This window comes from Heptranchias perlo, chromosome 20, assembly GCF_035084215.1.
Source record: "Heptranchias perlo isolate sHepPer1 chromosome 20, sHepPer1.hap1, whole genome shotgun sequence".
NCBI lineage: Eukaryota > Metazoa > Chordata > Chondrichthyes > Hexanchiformes > Hexanchidae > Heptranchias > Heptranchias perlo.
The window spans coordinates 5066220-5073619 of record NC_090344.1 but is presented as its reverse complement, the minus strand read 5'-3'; the positions used below and the strand labels follow the sequence as shown (position 1 = coordinate 5073619).

Genomic DNA, 7400 nt, shown 5'->3' with positions numbered 1-7400 from the left:
GTAGGACTTTAAGATCATGCAAGGGTTTGATAGGTTAGACGTAGATAAGGTGTTTGCATTTGTGGAGGTGGGGACTCCAAATCATTGGGGCCATGAATATAAGGTAGTCACTATTTAATTCAATATGGCATTCAAGAGGAACACGTTTACCCAGAGAGTAGTTAGAATGTGCAATTCGCTCCCACAAGGAGTAGTTCAGGCGAATAGCATGGATTCGTTTGCAGCGAAGCTAGATAAACACATGTAGGAGAAAGGAATCTAAGGGTTTGCTCATAGGGTTAGATTAAATGGGGATGGCGGAGGCGTGTTTGCAGCATAAACACCGGCATTGTCCAGTTGGGCCGAATTGCCTGTTTCCGTGATGTACATTCTATGTAATTCTATGTTACTCCATCTGCCACAGTTTTGCAAACTCGCTTAATTTATCAAATAGCCTTGGCAACTTTATGCTTCCATCTACACGACTCACTGTGACACCTATCTTGGTGTCAGCGACACACTTGGATACACGGCTCTCTATTCCTTGGTCTACGTCATTTATATACCGGGTCTCTGTCTCCCACCTTCTAACCAACTCCCTGCCCATTTCATTAGGTTGCCTTAAATTCTACGCACTGTCATTGTCGTTAACAGTCTCTTATATGGTACCTTATCGAATACCTCTGGAAGTCAATATCATATAACAACCATGGACACTCCATTATATACCACGTTAGTTACATCTTCACAAAGCTCAACTAGTTTTGTTAGACTTGACTTACACTTTACAAATCCATGCTGGCTCTCCCTGATCAATTCATGTTTATCCAAGTGCTCAATCTCTCTTTCTCTAATAACGGATACTGGCAACTTCCCCACAACGGATGTCAGACTAATGGGTCTATAATTTCCAACATCATCTCTGCTACCCATCCCAAATAATGGAGTGACATTGAAATTGTTTCCATCGAAGGAACAATTCCTGAATCAAGAGAGTTTGAACGATCATGACTAACGCATGTACAATTTCCTCACCTAGTCCTCTCAGTCCCCTGGGATGGTAACCATCAGGTCCTGGAGATTTGTCTATCTTTAATCTAATTATTTTCTCCATTGCCATTATTTTACTTATACTGAAACCCCTTGATTTATTTACAGTTTTTCTCATATCTCTGATATGTTAGCCTCATTTATTTCTGTGACGAACGAAGCAAAGTAAATATTTAGCAACTCTACATTTCATGATTTTCAATTACAATATCACCTCCATCTGTCTTTAAGCGGCCCACATTACTCTCAGCCTCCCTTATTTCACTTAATATACTGGTAAAAATCTTGACTGTTGTCCTCATTTTCCCTAACAGGTTTATCTCCTTTTCCCTGTTTGGACCTCTTACGGTTTTTTATTTTAAGCACCAAAATAAACAAAGTAAAGTGCGTCTCAATAGTTCTTCACTTTCAGAGCGAGAATTGTCTAAACCGGTAATTTATTTAATGTAACAAACATAAGTACACATACTCATCCGTATATCAACGCATTGATGGAGACACAAAGAGAAACAAAACAAGATATGTCGGCAGCATCGGGATGCACAGGTGAACGGACAAACCAAACAGACAAAGATGAAACGGTCTGAACCCCAAACAGACAGTGACGTATCGCTGATAGATATTAGTGAGAGGAGGTGGGGCTGAGCTATCATGAATGGGCGCTGTGGCTTAGTTGGTTAAAGCATCTGTCTTGTAAACAGGAGATCCTGGGTTCAACTCCCAGCAGTGCCTTGCATAGCTAATTATTTTTACCTAATTTGTGGAATTAAGCGACAAAATGGCACTTTGGAATTGGTATTTGTTCAGGTTTGAGGAGGAAACTGATATCAGATTGACTCTTCTAAAACGCCCTTTCATTGTGCAGTCAGACCTCTCATAGAATGTGTCAGCAACGGGTTAACTTAAAGACACGTTCTCGTTTTTGGGCTCGTTGAGGTCAGGGTATAATTCACGATTTGAGGTTCAAACCCGGAAGTAGTCCTAATTTGGACCGAGACTTGTGATCTTGACCTGCGGTGAAAATCTTTGCAAAGAGGAAAATGAAGTCCGCAGATCACTCCACCTGAATCTCCCGACCCCGATGAAATATATCCCAGGCTGTTAACAGAAGCAAGGGAGCAAATAACGGAGGCTCTGGTCATCATTTTCCAATCCTCCCTGGTTCCAGGTGATATGCCGAAGGATTGGAGGACTGCTAAAGTTGTACTGTTGTATAAACAGGGAGAAAAGGATAGATCAAGTAATTACAGGCCAGTCAGCCTAACCTCGGTCAGGCTGAAGGTATTCTATTAAATCTACTCTGCACTTCCTCCACGGCCAATACAGGGAGGAGGGGACTCTTGACTGACAAGCCTCAGCTCCATCAGGAGAGGGAGACTGACCCACGCTTTCTCTTGCTTCTGGGATGTACCACTTTTGAAAAAAGAAGGTGAATTTCTCTATATCTTTAAACGCTCTGTCTCACTGCACATGGTTTAAAGTGTATTGTGGGACGCTGAGTGTCTCTGTTCCTGTAAACTCCCTGACTCACTGCACGGATGTTTAATGTGTACTGTAGGATAGTATGTAAGTATCTCTGTATCTTTAAACTCTCTGCCTCTCTGCACAGGTATTGAAAGTGTATTTTAGGATTGTGTGTGTGTCTTTATGCCTTTAAACTCTCTGTTTCACTGCACAGCATTGACAAGGTATTTTAGGATGGTGTGTGTGTCTTTATGCCTTTAAACTCTCTGTTTCACTGCACAACATTGACAGTGTATTGAAGGATGGTGTGAATGGGATGTGGGTCTGTGGGGCGAAGTGTAGCCGATTGGGAGCAGCGCCCGTTTGCGGGGTGAGTATTGCACGCTTGATTTTCTCTCTCCCTTCTATCTTTCTTTCTCTCTTTCTTTCTTTCACCTCCCTCTCTCCCATTCTTTCTTTCACTCTCTTTTCATTCCTCTTATTTCGTGCTTTGTCTTTCTGCCCCAGCACCTTTGTCTTTATCCTGTTTTTGTTCTCCATGTGTCTCTGCTGGATGATCCATAATTCAGACCTGCCGCTTCTTCCAGCTTTTCCTTCCTTCGACGATCATGGTCTATTTCATTGAGACTTCACTGCGGCCTTGCCGAATCTAACATTCACTTTCACATTCTTCCGGCTTTAAGTTTGCTCTCCATCGACCGCTGTTTCTCGGGGGCACATGTCCCGTTCGCATCAATGTTCATTTGTGCCTTGAAACCAGTCGATACATTTCGATCTGCTCCAGAGACAAGCTCTAAGAAAGCAGGGCTGGCATTCGGTCGGACAGCGCATACTTTTCCGTGAAATTTCCATGGGGTATCTTGTGACACGGGGGATGTTAACTGAAGAACTGGGTTTTGTTTTCATGGTCGTTGGCGCTTTTCCCCGAGCAGTTGATGTGCGGGAGAGACGGGCGGCGCTCCACAGCTGCGAAAGACGGCTGAAATGTGCATTTTTGGCAATCTGGGCGGTGCAGGAAAGTCGGAAATGTTCCGCTTGATCTTAATAGGTCTGTGGAAATGTCCGATTGAAAAGGAATGAGGAGAAATGAAAAGAGCGGCAATGGTGAAAAGGTGTCGATTACAGGAGGTTGGCCGTGAGCGAAAGGTCCTTTGAAAGCTCGGCGTGGAGGAGATTTAGTTCGGAAACCGCAGACTTTAAGCGCGTGAGGAAAGTAAAGTGCGAGCTGCGTCCTTGGGTCAAATTGGGTGTTTTCAGGAAAACAGCCATTGTGAAATCACGAAAATGAAAACAGAAAATGCTGAAAACGCTGAGCAGGTCAGGCAGCACCTGTGGTGAAAGAACCAGAGGAAACGTTTCAGCTGTATGAGCTTTGTCATCCGATCTCAATGGCTAACCATGTGCGTGAATAACTGCGCTGTCTCAGATGCTGGATTCCATCTCTGAATTATGAGGGTTCGAATCTCACTGCTGCCAGAATTTGTCGACCCTTCCATTTTCGCCGCCTCACCAAAAACCCTTCTTTGATCGGAAGTGCTTTTCCGCATTGCTGATTTACACCTGTTTGCACAATTCAGCTCAGTCTGGATTGCCACCCAACTGTTTCTTGGACGGAGGTGTTGGGACTGTCAGGTGTGATCTCGGTGAAGTATCAATCAATGTGCACAATGGCGCCCTGGTGAACCGAGTACCTCTTATAGTCAGTATAATATAAAATATATGGACCATAATTATGAATTTCTTCTTTTCATCACACTAGGATTTATTATCAGGGAATGGACATGAGCAGGTCGATTTACGTCACGCTCCGGTCGCTTCGCATCGCCTCCCACAAATAGAATAGAATCAAAGAAAGGTCACAGCACGAAAAGAGGCCATTCGGCACATCGAGTCCGTGCCGGCTCTCTGCAAGTGCAATCCAGACAGACCCAGTCCCCCACCCTTTCCCTGTCGACCTGTATTCTCTTTCGTTTCAAATACTTATCCAGTTCTTTATTGAAGACCATGATTGAATCTGCCTCCACCAACCCCTCGGGCGGTGTATTCCAGATCCTAAACACTCGCTGTGTCGAAAAGTTTTTCCTCATGTCACCTTTGGTTCTTTTGCCAAACACCTTAAATCTATGTTCTCTGGTCCTTGAACCTTCCGCCAATAGGAACAGTTTCTCTCTATCTACTCTGTCCAGATCCTTCATGATTTTGAATACCTCTTTCAAATCTCCTCGTAACCGTCTCTGTTCCAAGCAGAACAACCCCAGCTTCTCCAATCTATCTATGAAACTCAAACCCCTCATCCCTAGAATCTTTACAGTAAATCTCTTCTGTTGGGATTTGGCATTCACATCACCGAACCCCCACCATCAACATACTAGTGGTTATCATGAACCAGAAACATAACTGGACCAGCCACATACATACTGTGGTGACAAGAGCAGGTCAGAGGCTGGATATTCTGAGCCTAGTCACCCACCTTCTAATTCCCGAAAGCCGTTCAACCATCTACAAGGCGCAAGTTGAGTGAGTTGGAATACTCATGTGATGGTCATCGACCTGAAACGTTAACTCTGTTTCTATGTCAAAAGATTCTGCCTGATCTGCTGGGGAAAAACACATTCACAGTTTTCATTTCAGGTTGGCAACATAGCCAGTATTTTCATTTTGAATAAAGGAGCTTTTGCTTACTTCAGCATGCGACGCGATGGCCGAGAGGTTAAGGCGATGGACTGCTAATCCATTGTGCTCTGCACGCGTGGGTTCGAATCCCATCCTCGTCGTTCTTTTGTTTAAGTTTTCTTTCTCTCATTCAGTGCACCCAGAAGATCAGGTCGAAGTCCCATCCTTCTCGAAACGGCAGACGGTGGGTTTTGCATTGTTTGCTGAAATCAGCAACAGTTCCTTCCAGGAAGGTGTTGAGATTGTAAGATCGCGAAATATCAGAGTGTCCATTGGTGTCATTGTAAAAAGAGTAAATCTTATGGTCAACGTAAGAGAAACTGATGGACCACAATGAAGATTTATGACCGGATCATTCCGTGCCTGTGTCCGTTAAAAAGGGACGTACAGTTAGTCACGGATTATTCCGTATCTGTGTCTGTTTAAAAGGGGTGTGCTGTAAGTCCCGGATCATTCTGTGTGCGTTTTACCCGATTTTCTTGATACCTTTTTCCTTCTGAACTGAAATGACGATCCTCTCTCGAGAATAAGGTTCACCGCCTGCTTCGGGCAACTGGTAGGAAAAATAACAAAAACTGATGAGACCAAGTTCATTCTGCTGGGCTTCCATTCCAATCTCCGCACTCTATCCCCCATTCAGTCCCACCCCGCCTGGACATTGTAAGCTGCGATATTCATAAGGGAATGGAGAAGCCGAATATCACGGTTATAATTTCCTTGGTTGCTCAACACTGAATAGCATCAATTGCAATGATTCAGAAGGTAATCATAGAATCATAGAATCTTACAGCACAGAAGGAGCCCATTCGGCCGTCGTGCCAGTGTCGGCTTTTTCGAAGATCTGTCCAAATTCGACCCACACCCCAGATTTTTCCCCACAACACTGCAAATTAGTCCTCTTCAATTATGTCCAATTGCCTTTTAAATGATCGTATTGAATCTGCTTCCTCCATCCTTTCAGGAAGTGCGTTCCTGATCTTAACAACCCTCTGTGTGAAAATAATTCTTCTCAATTCCCCTCTTGTTCTTTTGCCAATTATTTTAAATCTGTGATCTCTGGTTACCGACCCACTTAACAGAGGAAACAGTTTCTCCCTACTTGCTCTTTCAAAACCCCTCATTATTTTGAATATCTCTATTAGGTCTCCCGTTAACCATCTTTGTTGTAAGGAGAACAATCCCAGCTTCTCCCATCTCTCCACATAACTGAAGTCCCTCATCACTGGTGTCATCCAGGTCAACCTGCTCTGAATCCTCTTCAATGCCTTTTCATCCTAAAGTGTGGTGCCCAGATCTGTACAATATACTTCAGCTGAGGCCTAACCACTGATTTGTAAGGATTAGTATGATTTCCTTTTTTTTTGTATTCAATGCCCCTGTTTACAAAGCCAAGTATCCCATACGCTTTCTGAACCACCTTATCAGCTTGCCTTGTTTTATGAATATGAACCCGCAGGCCCCTCTGCTCTTGAAACCCCCCATAAATTGTTCCATTGAGATTATACTACCTCTCCATGTTCTTCTTCCAAAAGTGCATCACTTCACACTGATCGGCGTTAAATCTGTCACGTGACCGCCCATTTCACCAGTCGATCCATCTCATCCTGAATTCTGCTATTATCTTGCTCACGATTTACGACGTTGCCAAGTTTTGTATCATCCGGAAACTTCGAAATTGTACTCCCCTTTCCCACATCCAAGTCATTTATATATAACAAGAAAAGCAATAATCCTAATACCGACCCCTGGGGGATTCCACTGCATTTTTCTCCCCATTCAGAAAAAAACATCCGTTCACCACTAATCTCTGCCTCCTATCCCTTAGCCAATTACTTGCCAACGTTAACACCGGCCCTTTAATCCCACGTGCTTCTAGTTTTCGAATAAGTCTGTTATGTGTAAATTTCTAAAATGTGTCCTGAAAATAACTGTAACCCTGTAATTTTATTTTTAAACAATGAGAATACAGATATTAAGACCGAACGATAGATCGGGTTCACTCCCATTACCCGAAGGTGTCGGGACCCGAGGAGGTGAAAACCCATCTGGGTTTATATTTCCCGAAAACGGAGACTGAAAATAGCAAAACGCATCCCATCGAAATCCAACAATTGGACGAAGAACCGACAGCCTTTTCCCATCCCGGGTTTCCAGACCTGGCCGTTGAAGGAAGCCTGATAAGTCCATTAGGGAGCAACACCGAAAGTGAAGAAACGCAGACAGAGATAGAGAGA

General features: G+C 43.7%; 2 non-coding genes across 2 annotated transcripts; both read left to right on the top strand.

Moving 5' to 3' along the window:
- Nucleotides 1-1687: 1687 nt before the first annotated feature.
- trnat-ugu (transfer RNA threonine (anticodon UGU)) lies at nucleotides 1688-1761 on the top strand. The gene has a single exon. It is a non-coding gene; the product is annotated as a tRNA-Thr (tRNA).
- A 3424-nt stretch (nucleotides 1762-5185) lies between these two features.
- trnas-gcu (transfer RNA serine (anticodon GCU)) lies at nucleotides 5186-5267 on the top strand. Its single transcript has one exon. It is a non-coding gene; the product is annotated as a tRNA-Ser (tRNA).
- The last annotated feature ends 2133 nt before the right edge of the window (nucleotides 5268-7400 follow it).